We start from the raw sequence: 27,198 nt of genomic DNA on the forward strand, positions 1-27,198 counted from the left end.
TGGGACATCAGATTACCTGTTCAAATCTCCATGAGCAACCTGAACCCACAGCCTTCTGTCTTAGAGGCGGGAGTGTCACCACTGAGCCAAGACTGACATCTCAAGAAGGAAGCCACATACAGGGGTTGTTCTCACGGAGTTTGATTGACAATTTAAAGGAGGACGTGACCAGTCTAGTCAGGCTGGAATCTGACAAAGTTCATTCTCTATTGCTCTACTGTTTCTTGAATTTATCTCTTCTTCCCTCTTACTCTTTCCAAACTTGGTGCAATCAGGTTCTTGGCCTTTGATCTTGGTAAGACTCGAGTCACAGGTCAGAACACCACTGCCAACTTTCAAGCCGTTAATCCACCAGCCAATAGGTTAGAGTGACAACATGGTAGTCAGTGTGCCAACAACCTATTCCCTCATCCTCATGCCTACCAGTCAGGCAATGCTGTACTGGTGGGGCAGGTCCAAAGCCCTCTCTCTCCACTCTTCAACACAGTGCCTTGGGACCTTTCACATCCAGCTGAGGGGCCTCGGTTTAACGTCTGATCTGAAAGACGGCACCTCCAACAGTGCAGTACCTGCTCAGTACTGCACTGGGAGTAAATTTTGCGGCAGTAAGACTATGAACACACGACCTTCTGACTCAGCGATGAGAGTGCTATCACTGAGCCTTAGCTGACACCCATGATGAAGGGTGTCAGAGACAGACCAGAGTAACAGCCTATCTGCTAACTCATGAGTTGGAGGTACATTCAACGACCACTTGCATTTAACATAGCGTCTTTAACTTGGCAAAACATCCCAAGGAGCAATTTTCAGACAAAATTTGAAACCGAACCACATGATGAGATATTAGGACATGTGGCCAAAGCTTGGTCAAAGGGGTAGGTTTTAAGAAACGTCTTAGAGAAGGAGAAAGGGCTGGAGAGGTTTAGGTTGTGAATTCCATGCTTACAGCATAGATAGCCAAAAGCACGGCCACCATCGGACAAGAGACCAGAACTGGAAGAAAGCAGGGATCTCCGAGATCTGTAGGGCAGGAGGAGGCTGCAGAGATAAGGAGGTGCAAGGCGGTGGGGAGATTCTAGATAAGAGCTGGGCTACGTGATGCTCAGACTGTTTTACTTTAGCCCAAACTCAGGGTCAATACAGTTAAGCTCGGTAATATTACTTTGCCAACTCCTGGATCTCATTTGAATCCACATTCCGGAAACTCATTAACAGTAATAACACTTAGCCTAGCTAGCGATTGAGCAAAATCTGCATTTAATATCATGATTAGGGGTTATGGGTAATACTCTCATGCTGTGCACAATATGAATAGCTTTTGTTCTGTGTTGCTAGTTAATTACGGACTCTTCGCACTGTAATTGTGACATTTATCTGCAATGCAGAGATAACGGGCTCAGCTCAGTGGTGACAATCTTGTGTGGTGGCTATTAGTAAACAGCTGCATTTGCAGCAGGGTAATCTTCCTGCTTTGGAGGTCACAGGGTCCTGATGGTTGCACCTCATGATTTTTAAAAGGGGTGGGCTTTCTCCCTCAATTAGCCAAATAATTAAAAGGTACCTCAAGGTCGCAGCTTTGATCCCCATGTCTTAAGCCGTACAAACCAGAAGATCCCCACTCAAGAACTATCAAAGTGCTCACAGATATTGTTGCTGAAACGTTGGAACCAACTAAAAAAGAATTTGCATTCATAGAGCACCTTTTGACCTCAGAGCATCCCAAAGCACTTTACAGCCAATTAACTACTTTTGCAGAGCAGTCACTGTAGGAAACTCAGCAACCAATCTGTGCACAGCAAGGTTCTACAAACTGCATTGAGATAACTGACCAGATCCTCTGCCTTGGGCGTTGGTTGAGGTATCAATATTGGCCAGGACACCGGGGAGAACTCCCCTGCTCGTCTTTGATCCCTGGGATCTTTTAGGTCCAACTGAGCAGGCCGGGGGAAGCCTTGGTTTAATGTCTCAGACAAAAGGCGGCACCTGCAACAGTGCTGCCTCCCTGCTCCCTCAGTACTACACGAGGAGTGTCAGGCTGAATTGTGTGCTCAGTTCTCTGGAACTTGAACCTATGACCATATGTCGCAGAGGGTGGAATTTACAGCAAGAAAAGAGGCCAGTTTGCTTGTGATCATGCTGGCTTCACACTGGAGCTGTCTGTTCCACTCTCTTTTGTTTTCCCTACCCCATATCCCTGTAATACTTCTTCAAGTGTCTATCTAATTCTTTAAATGTCAATGTTGACTTGGCATTGAGAGCCACTTGCTGTAGCGTGTTCCATATTCAAATAACGCTTGTATGGAAGAGAAAATCTCTCAACTTTCCCTTTATATCTCTGCTACTGATTCCAAGTCTCTACATACTTGGGCGGCACAGTGGCGCAGTGGTTAGCACCGCAGCCTCACAGCTCCAAGGACCTGGGTTCGATTCTGGGTACTGCCTGTGCGGAGTTTGCAAGTTCTCCCCGTGTCTGCGTGGGTTTTCGCCGGGTGCTCCGGTTTCCTCCCACATCCAAAGACTTGCAGGTGATAGGTAAATGGGCCATTGTAAATTGCCCCTAGTGTAGGGAAGTGATAGGGGATTACTGTAGAGTTCGTTATAAATGGGTGGTTGTTGGTCGGCACAGACTCGGTGGGCCGAAGGGCCTGTTTCAGTGCTGTATCTCTAAATAAAAAAAATAAATACAGCAGGGCTAAGGTTAGCTCTCGTACATGGCCTGAAATAGACTTTTCGCAGCTCGGCAACTGTGTCTATTCCAAGTTGTAAACATTCTTATCTTCAGCTCTGGTCCGCACTAGTAGGAGAAAAAAAAACAGTAGGCGAGAATGCTATGGAAGGGAGATTAGAGAGAAGACCCAGAGTTATGTTTTTAATTTAATATTTTTAAGGTAGAGGTAGATAGATTCTTGATAAGCAAGAGGGTGGAAGGTTATCGGGGGTAGGTGGAAATGTGGAGTAATCAGTTCAGCCATGAACTTGTTGAATGGCAGAGCAGGCTCGAGGGGCCGAGTGGCCTACTCCTGCTCCTAATTCGTAAGTTCGTATATCCAGGGCGGGATTAATTATAAACTATCTAGGCCTGCTGGTGTGGCTCCTACTCCTTTTGATTTTACAATCACTCCTATCTAACTGCAGGAGTTAAGTTCTCTCAGGGTTCATTCATACCTTGGTTGCTTTGTTGGATAAGGATATAAAGGATAGGGGAAAAAGGCAGGTAGATGGAGGTGGCTGACAAATCAGCCATGATCTAATTAATGGAGAAGCAGGCTCAAGGGGCTGAATGGCCTACTCATGCTCCTACATTCCAAGACGTTAAGTAGAGATGAAATACAAACAGACATATTCGGCGGGTCAGGCAGCATCTGTGGACAGAGAAACAGAGTTAACGTTTCAGGTCAATGACCTTTCATCAGAACTGGAAAAAGTTAGAGATGCAACAGGTTTTAAGCAAGTGCAGAGGCAGGGGAAAGGTGGAGTGGGGAGAACAGAAGGGAAGGTCTGATAGGCTGGAAGATGGGAGAGATTAAATGACAAAAAGAATGATGGTGCAAGACAAAAGGAGAGGGGAATGGGACAGGTAAAGGAACAAAAGATGAGACGAGAGGAGATGTAAATGGGAAAAGAATCATCACCAACGGCTGCTGTCCGAAAACCGGGAAAAAAAAGAAAAACACTATAGAGAGAGAGAGAAAATTGGGGCAGAGGTTATGATCTGAAGTAGTTGAATGTAATGTTGAGTCTGGAAGGCTGTATAAAACCTAATCAAAAGGCAAGGTGCTGCTCTTTGAGATTGCCTTTTTCTTCATAGCCAATGAAGTAAGAGGGTAAGGGTGAGAAGTAAATGGGGACGGGGGGGAAAAGGGTCAGCGGGCGAGAGGGGCATCTCTTTCTTGCATCTCATTAGATATATTCAGTACATTTTAACTGCCCTCTTTGAGCAGGTGATGTGCTTCCTGTCTCTCTCTCCTCATAGGAAGATATTTTCTTTCCACATCTCTCCTGTAAGTCCTTGAAAAGTTAATTACCCTGCTGTTGTTTTAATTTTCTTGTTTGGTGGCTTAATCCTTTCTTGAGCCTTTCTCATAGCATTTCCTCTCCTCAAGCCAGGAACCTGTGTATTATTCTGTTTGAGCCTATCCTTGAATATTATATTGAGTCTAACTACACTGATGAACAGAATACAAATTCTCACCTACTTCCAACTTGCCGGTGCATTGTATTGGACTATTCTATTAGAACGGCACAGTGGCGCAGTGGTTAGCACCGCAGCCTCACATGTCCAGCGACCCGGGTTCAATTCTGGGTACGGCCTGTGTGGAGTTTGCAAGTTCTCCCTGTGACTGTGGGTTTCCGCCAGGTGCTCCAGTTTCCTCCCACAGCCAAAGACTTGCAGGTGATGGGTAAACTGGCCATTGTAAATTACCCCTAGTGCAGGTAGGTGGTAGGGAATATGGGATTAATGTAGGGTTAGCATAAATGGGTGGTTGTTGGTCAGCACAGACTTGGTGGGCCAAAGGGCCTGTTTCAGTGCTGTATCTCTAAATAAATAAACCTTTCAGGTTTACAGCACACAGAGAGTCCACTCAGCCCATTGGGTCTGTACTGGATCATTGAAAGAGCAATCTAAAACTAATTCTGCACTCTTCTCCATCGGTCCTGTATTACCACCTTTACCAAGTTGAGTTAGGCAGATCTGCAAATATGAAAGCTATCTGCGTGAAGGGGAGTGACAAAGTGACCTGAACCATCCATTTTTGAGCAAGCTGAAGATGGACATTTGACCAAAAAAGGTTGCATCACTGGATTGAGTATTGGAAAGCATGGGCTCCATGTTCAAGCAGCTGAAGATAATACACTTGCCTGTATCCATTCAGGAATCCACTACAACCCTTTAGCAAAGAATCACAGGGGACCAGATGATCAAGAAAGACATGACAGTGATCTTAGCAATGTGGCAGCTAATCCAAATGGTGTGGCCATTTATTAGGGAAGGGAGGAAAGGGAATAATACAGATTCCTTGTGAATCTAAAGCACAAAGATGGCCTGTGCAGAAATCACTGCAAAATCCCAAAAGCAACTGATTAGAACAAAATGGGTAAACTTAAAACAATCCTTGGTTAAAGATTGTTCAGGCTATTACAAGTCCTCGGGAAGAACAGGACATGTTTGTGTGAAACAAGACTGAGGGGGTTTGGACACTGATTAGAAGGGTCTGCACATTCCATGATTGGAAGCAAATGAGCTAAAATAACAGCCTGAGAGAACTGTCCCTGATTTAACCTGGAAGGAAGTTGAGTGGCACCCACCAAACAGCCAACCATCCATCGTTAATAATAAAAACAGAAAGTGCTGGAAAGACTCGGCTGGTCAGGCAACATCTGTGGAGAAACAGAGTTAATGTTCCTGGTCTGTTCAGACAATGAGTCATCGACCTGAAACGTTAACTTTGTTTCTCTCTCCACACATGCTGCCAGACCTGCTGAGAGTTTCTAGCATTTTCTGTTTTTATTTCGGATTTCCAGCATCCTCAGTATTTCGCTTTCAACTGTCGTTAATGCCTAGCATCGGTGGGTGATTGGAAAAAATGGATCTTCCCTTAACTTAACTCACCACCCAAATAGCATGCAAAGAAGCTATGGTGGTAGCTCCGAAACTGTGGTCAACAGATGCCTTATGAAGCTTCACTTAATGGGGATGTCCCATCAAAGGAGTAGTCAAGTACCATACAAGAGCCAATCATTCTGCTGCCTTGACGTTGATGCCTTGGTTTAAAGGTCATGTATATTGTTTGATGCTCTCTTTATGTTTGTGCCCCTTTTCTGACCCTGATCCCTTGACATACAAGGTAATATCTCGAATTGGGTCATCCGGTTGGGATTCAGTCCCTTATCAATCCCACCATGCCTATGCAATGATCTGTGCTTATTTCCTGCTCTCAGCAGTGGTCAGGTGGGTGCGGGGCAGCTCAGGTGCATACTAACAATGGGTGTGATCTCTGCATCTTGATAAGGCAGGAAGAAAGCCATTCACACATACTCTGAGAGACCATTGTCTATGAGAGCTGTTGTAGACAGTTTGTTTGATGTTGTAATAGTCTGGGGTCACCACCTTAATGATATGCCCTGACTTGTCTGTGTATGTGGGGGTCCCTGTTCAGTTAAAACTGTACTTATTTTTTTTTTAAAAAGTCCAATATGAGCCCCAGCGATGATACCTTCAGTCAGAATTCCTCTCCCTTCGTCCTCCACACTCCATGTTCCCACCACCCTTTGTCAAACTCTGCACACAAAATCATCAAGTCCCAGTTTACATATGTAACAAGCACATTTCGCAATTTGGTAAACTGTTACAAGTGCGTAAAAATACATTCTCCTTACAAATGTTAAATCATTATAGATAACTATAGCCACAAAAGGAGAAATTAGGTCAGATGACCAAAAACTTGGTCTAAAAGGTAGGTTTTAAGGAGTGAAGGAGGAAAGTGAGGCGGAGAAGTGAAGAGGTGAGGAAGGGTATTCCAGAGTTTGGGACCTGGGTAACTGAAGGTGTGGCCACCAATGATGGAGCGATTAAAATCAGGGATATACAAGAGACCAGAATTAGAGGAGTGCAGATTTCTTGGAGGGTTGTAGGGCTGGAGGAGATTACAGAGATAGGGAGGTACGAGGCCATGGAGGGGTTTGAAAACAAGGATGAGAATTTTAAAATCAAGAAGTTGCTTTACTGGGAGCCAATGTAGGTCGATGAGTACAGGGGTGATAAAGGAACAAGATTTGGTGCGCGTTAAGACACAGGTAGCAGAGTTTTGGATGACCTCAGTTTTATGGAGATTAGAATGTGGGAGACCAGCGTTAGAATAGTCAAGTCTAGAGGTAAGGAAGGCATGAATGAGGGTTTCAGAAGCAGATGAGCTGAGACAGGGGTGAAGTCGGACGATGTTACGGAGGTGGAAATAGGCGGTCTTCGTGATGGCACAGATATGAGGTCAGAAGCTCATCTCAGGGTCAAATGTCAAGGTGGCAGACAGACAGGCTTAATCTCCGACTGTTGCCAGGGAGAGGAATGGAGGCGGTAGCTCAGGAATGGAATTTGGAGTGGTGACCAAAAACAACAGCTTCAGTCTACCCAATATATAAATTGGGGGTAATTTCTGCTGATCCACTACTGGATGTCAGATAAGCAGTCTGATAATTTAGCAACAATGGAGGAGTCGAGAGAAGTGGTGGTGAGGTAGAGGCGAGTGTCATCAGCATACAAGTGAAAACTAACGCCACGCTTTTGGATGATGTCGCCGAGGGGCAGCATGTCGACGAGAAATAGGAGGGGGCCAAGGACAGATGCTTGGGGGACACAAGAGGTGCGGGAGCTGGAAGAGAAACCATACAGAGTAATGCGACTTTCAGCGGCTGGCTACTGTTCAGATCCACGTATCACAGGGCCATCTGAATCCCTACATAGTAAGTGGGGGTAACTCAACACCGCTGTGCTCGGTGTGAAACTGCTCTGACAGGTCTACAATACATAACTCCATACTCACCCTCATTCTGTAGTTCTTGATTGTGGATTCCCCATGGGTACACAAGTCATGGGATCACTCCTTCACTCGAACATGGCACCTGTGCTAGTGCCCAGCCTCACAAGTTGTGCTTTGATGAATCTGACTCAGTTTCGTGACACGTAGATCAGCTTAAATATTAGCTCAAAATTATGGGACAAGAGACAAAATGAGTTGTCATTCTTTAATGGAAACTGCCTTTTAATCTCCATACAATTTAATTTTATATTTATCTTAATGGCCTTTTTTTTTGAAAGGAAGACCAGGCACAAACCATGTAAAGGAAGCAATCATTTATTATATACTCGAAAATCAACATTACAATTGAACAACATCTGTGGTTCGTGCACAATTTAGAATTTGCTTTAACACAGTAATAAATGGTTGATTTCTCAAAATACATACCCTTTGTGAAAACAAAGGCCTACCTTAGACTAATCCCTTAACAAAAGTTTATATCTACTCATGGTCTGCTCAGATGTGTTCCCACGAGTGCGGTGGTTGTGTTGCTGGTACTAGTCGAGGCCTTGATATATGATCCGGAGACATGAGTTCACATCCTGCTAGGGCAGTTGGGAAATTTAAATTCTGTTAATTAAGTAAATCTGGAATTAAAGAAAAACTGGTATCATATAACTCAGGATTTTCATAAAAGTCCATCTGAATCGCAAACTTCCTTTAGGGAAAGAAATATGCTGTCCTTATCCAGTCTGGCCGATTTGTGATTCCAGATCAGCAGCAGTGTGGTTGACTTTGTAACTGTCATTTGAAATTGCTTAGCAATTCACTAAGTGGTATCAAACTGCTACGAAAAGCTATAAGAATAATAAAATTGGACAAACCACCCAACATCGACTGAGGCACCAGATTCGGACACCACAGAGGCACAATCAGTACTGTCAACCCTGAAAGTCCTCCTCACAAACATCTGGGCCCTTGTGCCAAAATTGAAAGAGTTGTCCCACAGACTAGTTAAGCAGCAGTTGGATATTATCATACTCACAGAAGCATTACTTTCAGCCAATATCCCAAATACCACCAAGCCCATCCCCAGCGTATGTCCTATCCCACCAGTAGTGGTGACACAGTGGCATACAGTCAAGAGGGAGAGGCCCTGGGAGTCCTCAACATTGACTCCAGACCCCAGGAAGTCCCATAGCATCATGTCAAACATGGGCAAGGAAATCCTTGCTGATTACCACCCTCCTCAATGGATAAGTCAGTGATCCTCCAAGTTGAACGCCACTTTGGAGAATCACTGAGGGTATAGCATGGGCACATAATGTACGCTGGGCTGGGGGAAATCAAGGTCCATCAACAAGAGTGACTCAGTTGCACCTCTACTGGCCAAGTCCTGGAGGACCTATCTGCAAGATTGGGCCTGCAGCAGGTGGTGAGAGAGCCAACACATGGAGAAAACTACTTGACCTCGTCCTCACCAATCAAGTCAGAGTGTGATGGAATACTCTCCATTTGCCTGGATGGGTGTAGCTCCAACAACACTCAAGAAGCTCAACGCCATCCAGGACAAAGCAGCCCGCTCGATTGGCACCCCATCCACCACCTTCAACGTTCACTCCATTCACTACCGCACACAGTGGCAGCAGTGTGTACCATATACAGGATACAGTGCAGCAACTCACCAAGGATCCTTTGACCGCACCTTCCAAACCCGCAACCCCTACCACCTAGAAGGACAAGGGTAGAAGTTGCATGGAAACGCCACCACCTCAATTTTCCCTCCACATCACATACCATCCTGATTTGTAAACATATCGCTGCTCCTTCACTGTCACTGGGTCAAAATCCTGGAACTCCCTCCTGAACAGCACCTTCACCAGATGGACTGCAGCGGTTCAAGGAGGCAGCTCACCACCACCTTCTCGAGGACAATTAGGGATGGATAGTAAATGCTGGCCTAGCCAGTGACTTTCCACATCCTGTGACTGAGTAACAAAAAAACTTCATACAGGAACTGGAGCTGGAGCTGGATGAACTTTGGATCATTCAGGATGTTGAGGGGGTGATAGACAGCAGTTATAGGGAAGTAGTGACACCTAAGTTACAGGATAAAGGTAGCTGGGTGACCGTCAGGGGAGGGAAAGGGAATAGGCGCACAGTGCAGGGATCCCCTGTGGCCGTTCCTCTTAATAATAAGTATACCGTTTTGGATATGGTTGGGGGGGTGGGGGAGGAGGGGGACCTACCAGGGGAAAGCCACAGTGACCAGGTCTCTGGTACTGAGCCTGGCTCAGTGGCTCAGAAGGGAAGTGGGGAAAATAGGAGAGCGATAGTGATAGGAGATTCAATGGTTAGAGGAACAGACAGGAGATTCTGTGGTCGCGAACAAGACTCCCGGGATGGTATGTTGCCTCCCGGGTGCCAGGGTCAGGGATGTCTCGGATCGAGTCTACAGGATTCTTAAGGGGGAGGGGGAGCAGCCAGAGGTCGTGGTACATATCGGTACCAATGACATAGCTAGGAAAAGGGATGAGGACCTGAAAAGCGAATATAGGGAGTTAGGTTGGAAGCTGAAAGGCAGGAAGAGCAAAATCTCAGGATTGTTACCGGTGCCACGTGCTAGGGAGGCTAGAAACAGGGAGCGAGTGCAGCTGAACACGTGGCTACAGAGCTGGTGTAGGAGGGAGGGCTTCAGATATGTGGATCATTGGGATACCTTCTGGGGAAGGTGGGACCTGTACAAGAGGGACGGGTTGCATCTGAACTGGAGGGGCACCAATATCCTGGGCGGGAGGTTTGCTAGAGCTCTTCGGGAGGGTTTAAACTAGTTTGGCAGGGGGATGGGAACCGGAGCTACGCATCAGTGGATGGGGTAGCTGTTGAACAGGCAGATACCGAGTGCAGAGAGTCTGTGAGGAAGGTTAGACAATTGACACGACAAAGTTGCAGCCAGTATGATGGGTTGAAGTGTGTCTATTTTAACGCAAGAAGTGTCAGGAATAAGGGTGATGAACTTAGAGCTACGATGTTGTGGCCATTACGGAGACGTGGATATCACAGGGGCAGGAATGGATGTTGGATGTTACGGGGTTTAGATGTTTCAAAAGGAATAGGGAGGGAGGTAAAAGAGGTGGGGGAGTGGCATTGCTAATCAGGGATAGTATCACAGCTGCAGAAAGGGAGGTCGTCGACGAGAGTTTGTCTACTGAGTCATTATGGGTGGAAGTCAGAAACAGGAAAGGAGCAGTCACTTTGTTGAGAGTTTTCTATAGACCCCCCCAATAGCAACAGAGACACGGAGGAACAGATTGGGACGCAGATTTTGGAAAGGTGCAGAAGTAACAGGGTTGTTGTCATGGGTGACTTCAACTTCCCTAATATTGATTGGAACCTCCTTCGTGCAAACAGTTTGGATGGAGCAGTTTTTGTCAGGTGTGTCCAGGAAGGTTTCCTGACTCAATATGTAGATAGGCCGACTAGAGGGGAGGCTATGTTGGATTTGGTGCTTGGCAACGAACCAGGCCAGGTGGCAGATCTCTCGGTGGGAGAGCACTTCGGTGATAGTGATCACAACTCCCTGACCTTTACTATAGTCATGGAGAGGGATAGGAGCAGACGGGATGGGAAAATATTTAATTGGGGGAGGGGGAATTACAATGCCATTAGGCAGGAACTGGGGCGCTTAAATCGAGAACAGATGTTCTCAGGGAAATGCACGACAGAAATGTGGAGGTTGTTTAGGGAGCACTTGCTGCGACTGCTGGATAGGTTTGTCCCAATGAGGCAAGGAAGGGATGGTAGGGTGAAGGAACCTTAGATGACAAGAGATGTGGAACAGCTAGTCAAGAGGAAGAAGGAAGCTTACTTCAGGTTGAGGAAGCAAGGATCAGACAGGGGTCTAGAGGGTTACAAGATAGCCAGGAAGGAACTGAAGAATGGACGTAGGAGAGCTAGAAGGGGACATGAAAAAGTCTTGGCGGGTAGGATTAAGGAAAATCCCAAGGCGTTCTACACTTATGTGAGGAACAAGAGGATGGCCAGAGTGAGGGTAGGGCCGATCAGGGATAGTGGAGGGAACTTGTGCCTGGAGTCGGAGGAGGTAGGGGACATCCTAAATGAATACTTTGCTTCAGTATTCACTAGTGAGGGAGACCTGGTCCTTTGTGAGGACAGCGTGAAACAGGCTGATATGCTCGAACAGGTTCAGGTGAAGAGGGAGGATGTGCTGGAAATTTTGAATGATATGAGGACAGATATGTCCCCGGGGCCAGACTGGATATACCCAAGGATATTACGGGAAGCGAGGGAAGAGATTGCCGTGCCTTTGGCGATGATCTTTGCATCCTCACTGTCCACTGGAGTAGTACCGGATGATTGGAGGGTGGCAAATGTTATTCCCTTGTTCAAGAAAGGGAATAGGGATAATTTTGGGAATTATAGACCAGTCAGTCTTACGTCGGTAATGGGCAAATTATTGGAGAGGATTCTGAGAGACAGGATTTATGATTATTTGGAAAAGCATGGTTCGATTAGAGACAGTCAGCATGGCTTTGTGAGGGGCAGGTCATGCCTCACAAGCCTTCTTGAATTCTTTGAAGATGTGACAAAACACATTGATGAAGGAAGAGCAGTGGATGTGGTGTATATGGATTTTAGCAAGGCGTTTGATAAGGTTCCCCATGGTAGGCTCATTCAGAAAGTAAGGAAGCATGGGATACAGGGAAAGTTGGCTGTCTGGATACAAAATTGGCTGGCCCATAGAAGTCAGAGGGTGGTAGTAGATGGAAAGTATTCAGCCTGGAGCTCGGTGACCAGTGGTGTTCCGCAAGGATCTGTTCTGGGACCTCTGCTCTTTGTGATTTTTATAAATGACTTGGATGAGGAAGTGGAAGGCTGGGTTAGCAAGTTTGCCGATGACAAGAAGATTGCTGGAGTTGTGGATAGTGTGGAAGGCTGTTGTAGGTTGCAACGGGACATTGACAGGATGCAGAGCTGGGCTGAGAAGTGGCAGATGGAGTTCAACCTGGAAAAGTGTGAAGTGATTCATTTTGGAAGGTCGAATTTGAATGCAGAATACAGGCTTAAAGACAGGATTCTTGGTAGTGTGGAGGAACAGAGGGATCTTGGGGTCCATGTCCATAGATCGCTCAAAGTTGCCACCCAAGTTGATAGGGTTGTTAAGAAAGCATATGGTGTGTTGGCTTTCATTAACAGGGGGATTGAGTTTCAGAGCCGCGAGGCTATGCTGCAGCTCTATAAGGCCCTGGTTAGACCACACTTGGAATATTGTGTTCAGTTCTGGTCGCCTCATTATAGGAAGGATGTGGAAACTTTCGAGAGGGTGCAGAGGAGATTTACCAGGATGCTGCCTGGACTGGAGGGCATGTCTTACGAAGAAAGATTGAGGGAGCTAGGGCTTTTCTCATTGGAGCGAAGAAGGATGAGAGGTGACTTGATAGAGGGGTACAAGATGATGAGAGGCATAGATAGAGTGGACAGCCAGAGACTTTTTCCCAGGGCGGAAAGGGCTAACACCAGGGGGCATAATTTTAAGGTGATTGGAGGAAGGTTTCGGGGAGATATCAGAGGTAGGTTCTTTACACAGAGAGTGATGGGTGCGTGGAATGCACTGCCAGCGGTGGTAGTAGCAGCGGATACATTAGGGACATTTAACCGACTCTTGGATAGGTACATGGATGATAGTAGAATGAAGGGTAGGTAGGTAGTTTGATCTTAGAGTAGGTTAAAGGTTCAGCACAACATCGTGGGCCGAAGGGCCTGTACTGTGCTGTACTATGTTCTATGTTCTAGTACCAATATGACCACTTTAGATATGTGCTGTGCCCTGCTGTAGCAGTTATACTGTCAGCCATGGCTCATTTGGTAGAACTCTAACTGCTGGGTTCAAATGTTTTGGGCTTGTCCCCAGTCCAGAGATTTGAGCTCAAAATCTAAGGTGGAGCTACACTGTCCAAGGTGCTGTCTGTTGCGCGAGATGTTAAACCAAGGCCTTGTCTTCCCTCTCTGTTGGATGAAAAGACCCAGTGGCACTAGTTTGAAGAGCAGGTGAATTCTCCCTGGTGTCCTGACCAATATTTATCCCTCAACCAACATTACAAAAGCAGATGACCTGCTCATTATCTCATTGCTCTTTGTGGGATCTTGCTGTGTGCAACCTGGCTGCCACATTTCCTACATTATAATACTGAATGCACTTCAAAAGTACTTCGTTGCTGAGGACGTGGAAGACGGTATATAAATGCAAGTCTTCCTTAAGCAGCATCGGTTGTTTTAAACTGGGAGTTTATTCTATGTAGCACTTGTCTGCAAGGTGAAAAAACCCTTCTAATCTCAGTTTTGCTTCAGGCTTGTTAATTTTATACTCTTGTCCTGTGGTTCTGCATTCAAAGTTTGTTAATAATCTGCTTGAATCTACATTATCCATTTGCTCAGCTCTTTGAACCCTTTGGCAATGTGTAGGTATTTGTATTTTCTTTGTTCGTTGATATTCAAACAAGAAAAATTATACAAATACAAAAGCAAAACACTGCAGATTCTGGAAATCTGAAACAAAAATAGAAAATGGTGCAAAGTACTCACCAGGTCTGGTAGCATCTGTGGAGAGAGAAACAGAGTTAACGTTTCAGGGCTGTGACCTCTCAACAGCTCTTATAAAAGAGTTATACCAGGGAGTTTTCAGTTTTGTATAATGAATGGAATTATATGGTGAGTGACTGATTCAGCTGTGACCTATGACCTGTGGAACTGTATTGACATGCTGGAAAAAATGGCCAAGTGTTGTATATTTACCATCCTATGTAGATTGTATAATTGTGATGTATAGTTAAGATCCCAGACTCTGCTCATACGCTGTCTTTTCTGGTGCTTCCCTGATGCGGTTGGTCCTGTTGAAGGCAAGTTGAGCCCAACTCTAATGAAATTGGAATTGTAAACAGTCACAGGCCCATTAGGGGCTCCAGAATTTAGTGTTATTTTCTGTTGTTGAGTGAAGGCACTGTTTGATGCATAGCTGATATGTGAGAATCTAACCAAGTAATGTTCAAACTAGCTGAACCTTGTCCTTGGGTTATCGTTCACCCTGATTGTCGATCATACAGAATATACATGGGGTGTTAACTCTGAGTTTAAACATCTCAATTGATAGTGCAGCACTCCCTCAGCACTACATTGAAGTGTCAGCCTGGATTATGTGCCTGGAGTCAGATATGAACCCACTACACAAGTGAAAGTGTTATCCTTTCTTTATCACACTGGAAGTGGAGAGTTACGGCAAACCAGTCAGGAACATGGAAAATCTTGAACGAAGCAATGATAGTGGCTCCCCATAATTGGTCAGATGTATACAGTAAGTTGAGAGCACAAAGTAAGGTATGTGTGGGACACAGAGGTTCATCAAAACATTAAGGCCTCCTCTGTCCTGCTGACCATATACAATCTGAGCTGTCATTATGGAGACGATTACTTGAATTGGCTCTCCCAGCCCAGGTTGGCATTAACAGGGAACCGTGGTTGGGAAATTGCAGGCTGATAGCCTGAGGCTGGAATTTTACTTTGTGGTGGAGGCCCTGTCCACCAGCTGGAAAGTCCTGCCTCCGATGGAGCTGGAAGCCACGCAGTGATTTTGGGCAGCCCGGGCCCTTAATTGGCTTCGGTCGGGATTTCCGTCCCTCTGAGGCATGAAGTCCCGCCTCCAAGAGCTGCCGGCCAATCAGTGGGCAAGCAGCTTCTCTGTCCCAGCAGCGCCATCGGGAGCGGTGGCCACTGCTGGAACAGTGCCCAGCCAGTACCAGCAAGAGGAAAAAAAACCCCTGAAATTTCTCACCCCCCAAACATAATTCTGCAAAAATACTGCACACTAATCCAAATTATGGACTCCATTAACCCACTTTGAGCAGCTGCATTTCACGTGACATTCCATATTGGCATGGTCACAACTGGCAAGTTCCTCGGAGCATTCCGTTATCTGTGTGTACAGTAACCTTCAAGGTCGGTTTTGCCCCGATATTCATCCAGCCTCCATCTTTTATCTTTGCTGCTAATTATCTCCCTTTTCCTCTTTCGCTGAAGTTAATTCCACAGAGAATGGCGCTGCCCTGGTACAATGCTAAAGAGACCATTCTTCAAGTGTAAACTTGAATAATAAGGCTGACCCCTCCCTTCACCCAACATCCACAATTCATCTAGGGCCTGGGGATTGCAATCAAGGGCAGATCCCCAACACAGTTGCTCTAAAGCCAGTTTCAACACTTCTATTGCCACCCTTGACTTGAATCCAGCATACACCAGGAGCCACACATGGAGCCTTCAGGTTTGTACGCGTCGGCTTGTCATTGCTTTTCTCAATTAAGCCACTCGTGGAGCTGCACTATTCAATTTTGAAGCAAGTATTTGTCTTTTAACAAGTTAAATAATGCAGCTCCAAGCAGGAGTCTATTCCACATACCCACTAATCACATATAATACTCTCTCACATTTGTTTAAGGCTTGTTAATTTGTTCTCCTGTCCTTTACCTCTAAATTGTTGAGCTTATATTGGCCATGTCCTCATCATTTTTAAAGCTTGGATTATGCACACTCTCAAATCTCTCCTCAATGAAAACATGTTCTTCGCACTCCTAGTGGGTTTGAGTCCTAGATTCGACTTTGCTCCTCACTTCTGAACCCTTACTAATGTATCAATGTCCTTTTGAAGGAAGCGTGAAAAAAAGTGCTTGCGTTGTGTTACAGAAGTGACCTCATTGATTCTTTGCACTGAGTTGAAGTAACCTCTTTCAGCTTTTATTGCAATCGAATGCCCTTGAGATGTATTCCAGTGTTTGACTTTCTTTGGTGTTTCATTGTTTCTTCATCCACCGGCTCCCTTCATCAAAATCATTGATCAGGTGCTTTTCACCTTTATAAATGAAGACCGATCCATGCCATCGGCAGCAGAGCAACTTATAAGTTCAGTTTTCCTTCCATTTCCATATCTTGTTAATCATCCAAATCAACAAATGTGCTGTCACTATCCTCTGGCACTCTGTACCCCCCAGATACCCTTCACCAACCCAACGCATCCTCTTTGAGATGGCAGCTAAATAAGACGGAACCAAAAGCAGACCCATACAAATCTATCTAGGTGACGGTCCTCTCCACATCCCAGGGGGGTGGGGGTTGACACATTCAATAGTGAGCAGAGGGGGAAGGCCTGGCTGATTTTTGTGTCTCCCTAGTGTAGGAGATCTAAGGCCAACTGCAGTGTCTCAGTTGAGATCAGGAATCAGCCTCTGTTCTCTGTGTGGCTCAGTTGCTAAACCACCAATCTGCCTCCTCTCGGTCCCAGGCTTGGCTTCTGGTGTGTGTTGCATTAGCAATAAACCCATAATCTTTATTGAATCAAATAATGATCCAATTCTTAGGCGTTGGCACACCATCTGACAGACGTCAATAACCAGTAGTGCTAATGATAAAAATCTCACTTTTGTTGACTGCACCCTTAGCTGCCTAGGGAATTCCCTCTCTAAATCTCTCCATCTTTCTACCTTTCTTTCCTCCTTTAAGACTTTCCTTAAAACCCACCTCCAACCTGTCCTAATATCTTATTGTGTGGCCAGTTGTCAAATTTTGTCTGATAACGCTCCTGAGAAGCACCTTGGGGCATTTTACTAAGTTAAAAAGGTGCTATATAAATGCAGATTGTTGTTTAACTCATAGCCTTCCTTGTTTATAGCCATCGCCTACAGTCTTAGATCATGATGCATTATAAAAGGTGTCTGCGGGCACCTGATATAGCTCGACACTGGGACTGCGGCCAAATTGAATGCTTTAGAAACTGCTTCGAAAATGTCTCACAAAAGTCTGCCTCTTAGCCAACCCAAATTATCGAGTGTGCAGAAAGCAGGTCTCGCTGCACAAATCACTCCTCATAGACCGTACAGCCTTCAAAGCGGGAAAGCAACCTGGACGAATTTGCGGAAATGGAAAACTCGACATCGTTTGACATGAAGTTGAAAAGATTCAATAAAGACTGACAGGCCTAACGAGCCATGATAGATGGGCCTGGGATGTGTAAAATGGAAAGAATGGAACGTAGCTTTAATTTGACTCCCACAATGTTATATAAACAATGAGACGTTCCTTATTGTCAGTTCGGAGCACTGTTATTAGATGTGGAGCAGTGTGCAAAGTGGAGGTAATCATTTAAGAGGCAATATTACAGTATTATAAACATTAGTGTCTTGGTTAGATACCTAAACTTTCAGTCCATACGCGGTATAACCACAGAAATAAGATTTGAACATGTTTTATGAGAGATAAAAAAATTGTTCTGAAGAATGAAAGGGACAATGCACGAGTATCAGCAAATTTTTAGCATCTCAATTTGATATTGTGTCATGGCCTTAATGAGCCTGAGCTGCAGAATAGAGATGTACTTTTGTTTACAAGAGTGTGCATGAACACAAATCTGAAGAAACTGCATGAGGTTTGGCTGCACAGTGGATGGGTGATACTTAGAAATGGCAAAGGTCAGTCTCACATGGAGCCCACCGGCCATTCAAGAAGAAACCTGCATTTTTGTAGCACCTTCCACGTCTCCAGATGTCCCAAAGCACTTCACAGGAATTCTTAATTGCCCTCAGTGCCAGAAGAGCAGCATCCTATCCCATCTGTGGACAGTTTGCTCAGATACTCCAAGTCCACAGTTCTCAGAAAGGGTGAATTCCTGGAAGTGAAGGGAATACACTAGACCAACCCATAAATCTGACGCAATTCTTCCCTGTACTATTGCTTTGGAAGATGCGGGCAAGTACCTTCCCTTTCAGGACACTCGTCCATTTGGGGTTTAGATTTGATGGTGTGTTCCCTCCGCTTGCTCCCTATGGCTTGGACAGAGGCTCTGGGCAGTTTGCGAGGTGACTACTGTTGCTCAGGGTCCTGTGATGGGAGTCATAGCCCCTCCGCCCTGAGCTGGGTTTGACGCTGTAGATTGACAGAATTATCACAGCACAGGAGGCCGCCATTTGGCCCATCAGGTCTGCACCAGCTCTCCAAATGAGCAATTCCTCTAGGACCACTACTCCCTATAACCCTGTACATTCTTCCTTTTTAGATAACAGTCTAATTCCCTTTTGACAAACGACTAAGTCCTAAAGTTGCCCCTCCCCTGTAAAGGAAGCACATTTGATCAACAAAACTCAGCCTGACCCTTCTCGACTCCATAGAATATTTTCCCTTGAACTCATGATCTGTTTTAAATCTGCCATTTTATTAACCCAATGGTGGCATTTCTGACTTGTATGTAAATGCATGAATTAATAAAGCTTGAAGAGAAAGTCACAGCTGGAGGAAATTTCTCTTCCCAACCCATATTTATCCCTCAACCAATGCCACTAAAAAGATTATCTGGTCAATATTCCATTGTTTCTTGTGGGAGCTTGCTGTGCACAAAATTGACTGGCTCGTTTGCTTACAATCCAGAAGTGACTACACTTTAAAAAGTATTTCGTTGCCTGTAAAGTGCTTTGGGACATCCTGAAGTCGTGAAAGGTGCTATAGAAATGCAAGTCTTTTTTCCTAAGGGACAATGGACTGATGTGGAGTAGAATTTCTGCAGGACAGTTTCTCCTAATCTCCCACTGTAACTGTCACAGGAACCTTGAAGGAATGGTGTAACCACCTACACCTTCATCCAGGGTTTGCACTGATCTTACGCCAAAATTACACTGGGTGATTGCGAGAACTCTGGGGAAATTTTTATGGGAGTAGCCATTATCTCCTCTGGCCTCAGTTTCCAAGTATTAGAAGGAAACCAAATTCACCGCCATCTCTAACTCTTAATTGCTGTTTTTATTTCTTCTTTAGTTTAAAAACAATAAATTCTTGGTCACTCATCGCTGGGAACCTCAGTTGCACGGCTCCCCCACCCTCCTGGCATCATAACTAGGTGATCAGTCACATTTAGTCCCTTGCAAGCCTGGGAGTGACAGGATAGATGGATATCTTTTGCTTCGTAGCAAGCTCCACGGGCTGAATTTTCCCAGCCCTATGGTGACAGGCTGGGTGGTGGGAGGGCTGGCACCAGGAGGGGAACCCGATGTCTTCCCGCCATCTTGGCATACTGCCAGTGCCTCTTAATTGGCTGCCGCTGGCAAAGTGCCGCCCCGTGGCCCTGCCGCCCTCTGGCCAGAGTTTGGCGGGACTTCCGTGCTTCTCAAAAGGTTCTGGTCCACAACTCTAATTACCGGGTGCAAGTCTGAATGAACAAGCATGTTCTTCATAAATATTTTGCATATACGACAGAGCCAGGTTCTGTGTGATATCAAGGCTGGGTCTACAGTAGCACCTTCCAAACTCAAGACTTCCACCACCTAGAAGGACCAGGGCGGTAAGTCAATGGGAGCACAATCCAAGTTCCCCTCCAAGTCAAACATCATTCAGACTTGGACATATATTGGCTGTTCCTTCAACATCTGGGGGTCAAAATCCTATTTAACAAGCACTCTGGGGGTACTTTGACCACACAAACTGCAGCGGTTCATGAACAAGACCCATCACCACCCTCTCAAGGGCTAGTGATGGGCAATAAATGCTGGCCTTGCCAGTGATGCCCACATCCCAAGTATGAATATCAATATGGGAAAAAAGTGGTGAGCTGAGTGCCAGGTATTGTATTGGATGAAAGATAGTTTCATGGTGCAAAGCTGAGGTACTGAGCTCCACCTCTTCAGGGAAAGTGGTGAAAATGGGATGTTATATTTCTCAAGAATATTTCGCCTGATTATCTCAGGATTACCTTTTCCTTCTAAAAGGTATGCCTGTAAATGGCATGAGAGCTTCACAATGCCTTTAAGCTGTTAAAGTGTAAAATTTGTCTAAATTACACAAGGTAGCTGAAAGCCAGAGCAAGATGGAGTTAAGTTGTGTGTGAGAACCTCCAAGTGAAAAGGGAAGACACATTTTTAAAAAGCCAAATAAAACACACTAAAGGGACAAGAATAGACACTGCGGCTATACTTAGATGTCCTAAAAAAAAAATCACTAGACAGTGCAGATCTAGCTCTGGAAATTGGCAAAGTAGGAATCTTCTCAAAAACAAGAGGAGGTCCTGCACTCTCTTGCAATGCAGAAGGAGAAACCACAAACCCATCATAGTCAAGATGCAGATATTTGGATCCGGGCTGAAGCATGCATTTTCCCCACAGCCAATTAAAATTGGATACATTCCGACAGCGTGCAAAAGATGCAAAATGGCATTGCCAACTGCCAATGGAATCGCAGGGAACACGCCATCTCATTAAGGAGTCATTAATTACAGACCTGGATGAACATTTTGCTAATTTTAACTCACAGAAGTAGTTTACTTCGTACATGTTCATTTGCAATCCAGCTTGGGTGATTGATTGAAATAAATAGCTGCTTTGAAGGAATTGACTCAATTGCTTGAAAGTCCCTTTACTGCTCTTGGAAATTACTTTCTGTTCATATATGGGAAAAAACTGAGCCTTGGTGAGTTGCTGCAGTGCATCTTGTAGATGGGAAACACTGACCTTTTGATTGGTTCGTCTCCACTAGTGTTAATGTTCCAAGATTGCCTTTAATGTCTTGTTATTGAGGACAGGACAGGTAGTCCATTCAAAATTCCCAGGCCATTGTTCTGGAAGGGGACTGACCGGATCTTACATTGGAATGTAAGGTATTTTGATGCAAAGCGCGGTGGCCATTTTAGCTGCTAGCAGTCACCTTTTATCAGTTCTTTTTTCCCTGTTTTTAAAGTTTAATTCAGGTTTCCGACCAATGGATTAAAAACAAAAAACATTCAGCATAGCATGTGTTCATGACAACTCCAAAAATATTTCATTGGCTACGAAGGACTTGGTGACATCCTGAGGGCATTTTATATAAAAGCACATCTTTCCTTCTTCTTTCCTTCTTCTTGAATGTTCCCTCACCATTACACTCATGCTCTTTTATGTGCTAATACTGATAACTTCAAATCTAACGACAATGACTTCATATCTTTGACCTGATTTTACTTAATCGGATAAAGTCAAACCTGAAACTGGATAAACGGGGCCCAAGTCACCTCAGTGCCTGCTTGAGCTCATTGATAGCTCATTTCTAATGACTTGATACATTTAATTAGAATTCTCAAACACCCCGAAGATCTTTGTTTAATGTCTTTCATTTTTGGCTTCGTCGTGGCGTCTCTTCAAGTTAAATGCCTGCAGTCGATAAATGAGGAGGAAACCGAGTTGATAGAGGAAGGGTTTTGATGATAGTTCGTAGAATGCACAAAGACTCCTGTCAGACAAATCGAAAATCCAGTTTGTTTTTATCCCATTCTCCTCATCTGCCTGTCAACCCGGCCTGTTGTAATTGGACTTGGCATCGCCTGGTGAGCAGAATTTAGAGGAAAATCATCTCATTGAATATTAATCTATGACAGCTACCTAACCTGATCTAGGTTTGACAGTTTTAGAAGGACACTGTGCTGGGGCAACAGACTGAAATACTCCTCTGGACTTTAGATATCCAGACACAGATGCGATGACAGGAGTTCTACAGTCTCTCTATGTTTATTCTGCCCACGCAACCAGTCTATAACAAATAACCTCCAGTCTGTCTTCGGTTCCCGTTACAAACTCTGTTCCCCAGGTCTCTCGATGTAACCACTGTCTGAGGTTGAACCAGACTGCTCACACCCATAGTGTCAATACATGACCCCAGGACTTCTGACCATATATTCACCATCACCAAGACCGCCTACTTCCACTTCAGTAACATTGCCCCAACCTCAGCTCATCTGCTGCTGAAACCCTCATCTATGCCGGTGTCTCCTCGAGGCTTGACTATTCTGGTGCACCCCCTGGCCGGGATCCCATCTTCCACCCTCCATAAACTTAAACATATCCAAAACTCTACTCGCCGGATCCTAACTTGCACCAAGTCCTGTTCACCCATCACCCCGTGCTCCCTTGACCTACACCGGCTCCTGGTTCAGCAACTCCTCGGTTTTAAAATTCTCCTCATTTTCAAATTCTTCCTTGGCTTTTCCCATCCCTATTTCTGCAGCCTCCTCCAGCCCTACAACCCTCTGAAGTGTCTGTACTCCTTCAATTCTGGCCTCTTGCGCATCCCCAATTTTAATAGCTCCATCATTAGTGGGCCATGCCTACAGCTGCATTTCTCAGAAAGTATTTTACCGCCAATAAATTACTGAAGCGACTGTTCTGTATAGATGAGAGTCGGCTGACTCCTGTGGCCTCTGGTTGTAACACTTTTAGCATATATGCAGCTGAGGGAATGGGGAATTAAAATCTACATCAGCAGGAAAATGACTACAGATTTGTTCAGTGGCAAGAGTAACAGGTTATGCTGCCCTCTCCTCAGGTGTCCCCGGCTGAGAGATTGAGACCTGGCTGAGACTGCAGAAACATAATGAGCAACGACAACATTAGCAAAGGCACTGTCTAAAAGGAGCCTCATCGGTATACAACTGCAGACCCGGCACATTACTCAGACAGCTTCAGAGCTGCAATGAGACAATGGTCTGCAGTCAGTTGCACATCAGCGAACAGCTGCCGAGGAAGCAACGAAATGGCTTTGAGCAATCAGTCTAAAGCTGAAGATTTTGTGCAGAAGCGTAAATTGTGTGTTGCTTGGAGAAAGGCACAACCTAGGAACCGGGACCCCAAAGAAAAGACATGAGCGAAGACCAGTGAAGAAAGCTTTCCCTTTCAGTATGAGGACTGATCTGCGGTCAAGTCACATTCCCCGCTTATAGGTTTATTATTTGTGCTTGGGTTATATAAAGCTCGAGTGAAAAGGAATTCTCAGGTGCGGAACATTACATACCTGTGGGGAGAAGTATCTAAAAGATCATTTCTCTTACATGACTTTCAATCCATGTGGGTTTTATTAAACTGGTTCTGTGTTTGTTTCTCTTGTGATTCATTCAGTAAAGGTTACACACCAAAAGGTCCCAGATTTCATCTCTGGTATTGGGAATCTAAAAGTCTTCTATAGGTATATAAATAGTAAAAGGGTAGTAAGAGGAGGGGTGGGACTGATTTGGGACTATAAAGGGGATCAAAGCATGGAGGCAGAGGGCATGGCTGAGGTACTAAATGAATACTTTTCATCTGTCTTTACCAAGGAAGAAGATACTACCAGCATCAGTGAAAAAGGAGGTAATTGAGCCACTGGATGGGATAAAAATTGATGAAGGAGATATTAGAAAGGCTGGCTGTACTTAAAGTTGATTAGTGTTATGAACGTACTTCAATTTTTTGTTAAATTTTGAGGACTTGTGTTTTATTTGGGAAAACTGAAAAGGATTCCATGGATTTTTTGTCACTGGGATCAGTGAAAGTACTGAGAGGTCTTGTTTGCAAACATGTACTGAAAGTCATCTGTCTTCAGATAAATACCCAGCAGGGCCTTTCTGCCTTGGGGGAGATGTTTATAGAGAAGTGACAGGTCAAGATTTATAGGGATCAGGAGGCTTGACTCTTCAGATATTGTTTTGGTTTCGCTTTGGACAGGCAATTGGGGTATGGACAGTGTTTTGAGTTGAAGTTTTAAAAATCAGCCAGGAGAAAGGTCACCCAGCTCAGCCTTTGCCATCTCTTTGAAAGGCCTGCCAGCATTTCCATCTCTATGAAAAGCTTAGAAGCAAGTGTAAGAAATAGAGAAATTGATGCTACATTTGTCCTGAAACCCCTGTTGCCGCATTTCTCCTGAGACGCTGGAAAAAGCTGCCAGATTAATCCTCGATACTGCCGGAATGAATTGCTCCAGAAAAGGATCCCAGTGACAGCCGTCTATGTGCATTTGGGACATCAAACCAAAAATGTGACAACTGACATCTTTCCATATCTTCACTTTTTTCTTCAAGAATTAGCAAGTATTTGGCCAAAATATTCTTTTTTGTCTCTTTTTGGAACAGAGCTCCAAAAGAAAATCTTTTTATTCCCCACTTAACCTGTGTGTGTGTATACGTGTGTATGAGGGGCGAAGGTAAAAGGGAACTTATATATTTCAATCTGTGTGTTAATGCTTTGCTTCATTACTGGTTATGTCTTGTTTGAAAATAAACCAATAATTTTGTTGTTTATTAATGAAACCTTGTTAATGTATTTTATTCGGGGATAAAGAGGAGAGGATATGATCGGCTGTATCAGTAACTGGGTGAACATTTAAATATATATTGTAACCTGTGGAGAAGTGGAACTAGAAAAGACAGTGCACTCCTCCCACCTCGGTCGTAACATTAGTCACCATAACAGGATCGGGATGCATCCGGGGATACGGAGGAAAGTATGGATGGAAATTGCAGAGGCACTGGTCATAATTTTCCAATCCACCTTAGATACAGAGTTGGTGCCAGAGGACTGCAGAATTGCAAGTGTTACAACCTCATTCAAAAAAGGGTGCAAGGATAAGCCCAACAACTACAGGCCAGTAATTTAACCTCAGCAGTGGGAATATTTCTGGAAACAATAATTCGGGACAAAATTAACAGTCACTTGGACAAGTGTGGATGCATTAGAGAAAGACAGTATGGATTCGCTAAAGGCAAATCGTGTTCAATTAACTTGATTGAAATTTTTGATGAGGTAACAGAGAATTAATGAGGATAATGTAGGTGATGTGATCGACATTGACTTCCAAAAGGCATTTTATAAAATATTGCATAATAAGCTGGTCAGCAAACCTGAAGCCCATGGAATAAAAGGGACAGTGACAGCATGGATATGAAGTTAGCTGAGTGACAGAAAACAGAGTAATGGTGAATGGTTATTTTTCAGACTGGAGGAAGCTATGTAGTGGGACTCCCCAGGGGGTCTGTACTCGGATCAGTGCCTTTCTTGATGTATATTAATGACCTAGACTTGGGTGTACAAGGCACAATTTCAAAATTTGCATGTGACACAAAACTTGGAAGTATTTTGAACTGCGAGGAGGATAGTGATAGACTTCAAGAGGACATGGACAGGCTGGTGAAATGGGCAGACATGTGGTCGATGAAATTTAATGCAGAGAAGCGTGAAGTGATACATTTTGGTAGGAAGAACGATGAGAGGCCATACAAAATAAAGGATACAATTCTAAAGAGGGTGCAGTAACAGAGACCACAGGATATATGTGCACAAATCATTGAAGCTGGCAGGGCAGGTTGAGAAAGTGGGGGAAAAAAAGACAAATGGGATCCTGGGCTTTATAAATAGAGGCATAGAGTGCAAAAGCAAAGAAGTTATGATGAACCTTTATAAAACACTGGTTCAGCCTTAACTGAAGTATTGTGTCCAATTCTGGGCACTGCACTTTAGGAAGAAAAGAACCATAGAAAAATTACAGCACAGAAGGAGGCCATTCAGCCAGTCATGTCCGTGCCGGCTGAGGAGAAAAAAATATATAAACTAACTACCCAATCTAATCTCACCTTCCGGCACCTGGTGCATAGCTTGCAGCACTTCAGGTGCATGTCCAGATAAGTTTTAAAAGAATTGAGGGTTTCTGCCTCCACCACTGTTCCTGGTAGTGAATTCCAGACACCCACCACCCTCTGGGTGAAAATGTTTTTCCTCATGTCCTCTCTAATCCTTCTACCAATCACCTTAAATCTGTGCCCCCTGGTAACTGAACTCTCCGCTAGGGGAAACAGGTCCTTCCTATCTACTCTATCTAGGCCCCTCATAATTTTGTGCACATCAATTAAGTCCCCCCTCTGATCCTGGGAAAACAACCCTAGCCGATCCAATCTTTCCTCATAGCTGCAACTTTCAAGCCCTGGCAACATTCTTGTAAATCTCCTCTGCACTCTCTCCAGAGCAATTATGTCCTTCCCGCAATGAGGTGACCAGAACTGTACACAATACTCCAGCTGTGGCCTAACCAGTGTTTTATACAGTTCCAGCATCACATCCCTGCTTTTGTACTCTATACCTCGGCCAATAAAGGAAAACATTCCATATGCCTTCTTCACCACTCTATCTACCTGTCCTGCCACCTTCGGGGACCTGTAGACATGCACTCCAAGGTCTCTCACTTCTTCTACCCCTCTCAATATCCTCCCAGATGTGAAGGCTTTAGAGAGGGTACAGAAAAGATTTACGAGTATGATTCCAGGGGCTTCAGTTATGTGGATAGATTGGAGAAGATGGGATTGTTCTCCTTGAAGAGAAGGTTGAGAAATGATTTGAAAGAGGTGGTAAAACTCATGAGGGGTCTGGACAGAGTAGATAGAGAGAAACTGTTCCTATTGGCAGAAGGGCCGAGACTCAGAGTACACCAATATAAGGTGAATGGCAAAAGCACCAAGGACCAACATGAGGAAAAGGTTTTTTTATGCAGCGAGTGGATTTGGAATGCACTGCCTGAGTATGGGGTGCAGGCAGATTCAACTGTGGCTTTCAAAAGGGAATTGGATAAGCACCTGAAGAGAAAAAATTACAGAGCTACAGACAAAGGATGGGGCGCGGGGAGGGTTGCATGGGACTAACCATGTTGCTGTTGCAGAGACCTGACATGGACACGAGGGGCCGAATGGCCTCCTTCTGTGCTGTAACCATTCTATGATTGTATGATTCTCTCTCACATGTGTCAGACTTCACCTCATTGTTTCTGGGTTAAGGGGGGAAACATTCAGCCAAGACCCACCTCCTGGTTGTCCCCTGAT

At 44.8% G+C, this 27,198-nt stretch overlaps 1 long non-coding RNA gene across 4 annotated transcripts in view; it reads right to left on the reverse strand.

Moving 5' to 3' along the window:
• Positions 1-7,898: 7,898 nt before the first annotated feature.
• LOC137355611 (uncharacterized) overlaps positions 7,899-27,198 on the reverse strand; it is a 58,477-nt gene continuing 39,177 nt past the window's right edge. For 2 of the 4 annotated variants that reach the window (XR_010970951.1, XR_010970952.1), the window contains exon 4: positions 7,899-8,161. This is a non-coding gene — a long non-coding RNA (uncharacterized lncRNA). Of the gene's footprint in view, positions 8,162-20,970; positions 21,910-27,198 lie in introns of those variants that run through there. The other 2 variants (XR_010970954.1, XR_010970953.1) reach the window with 2 other exon arrangements.

This window comes from Heterodontus francisci, chromosome 43 (assembly GCF_036365525.1).
Source record: "Heterodontus francisci isolate sHetFra1 chromosome 43, sHetFra1.hap1, whole genome shotgun sequence".
Taxonomy (NCBI): domain Eukaryota; kingdom Metazoa; phylum Chordata; class Chondrichthyes; order Heterodontiformes; family Heterodontidae; genus Heterodontus; species Heterodontus francisci.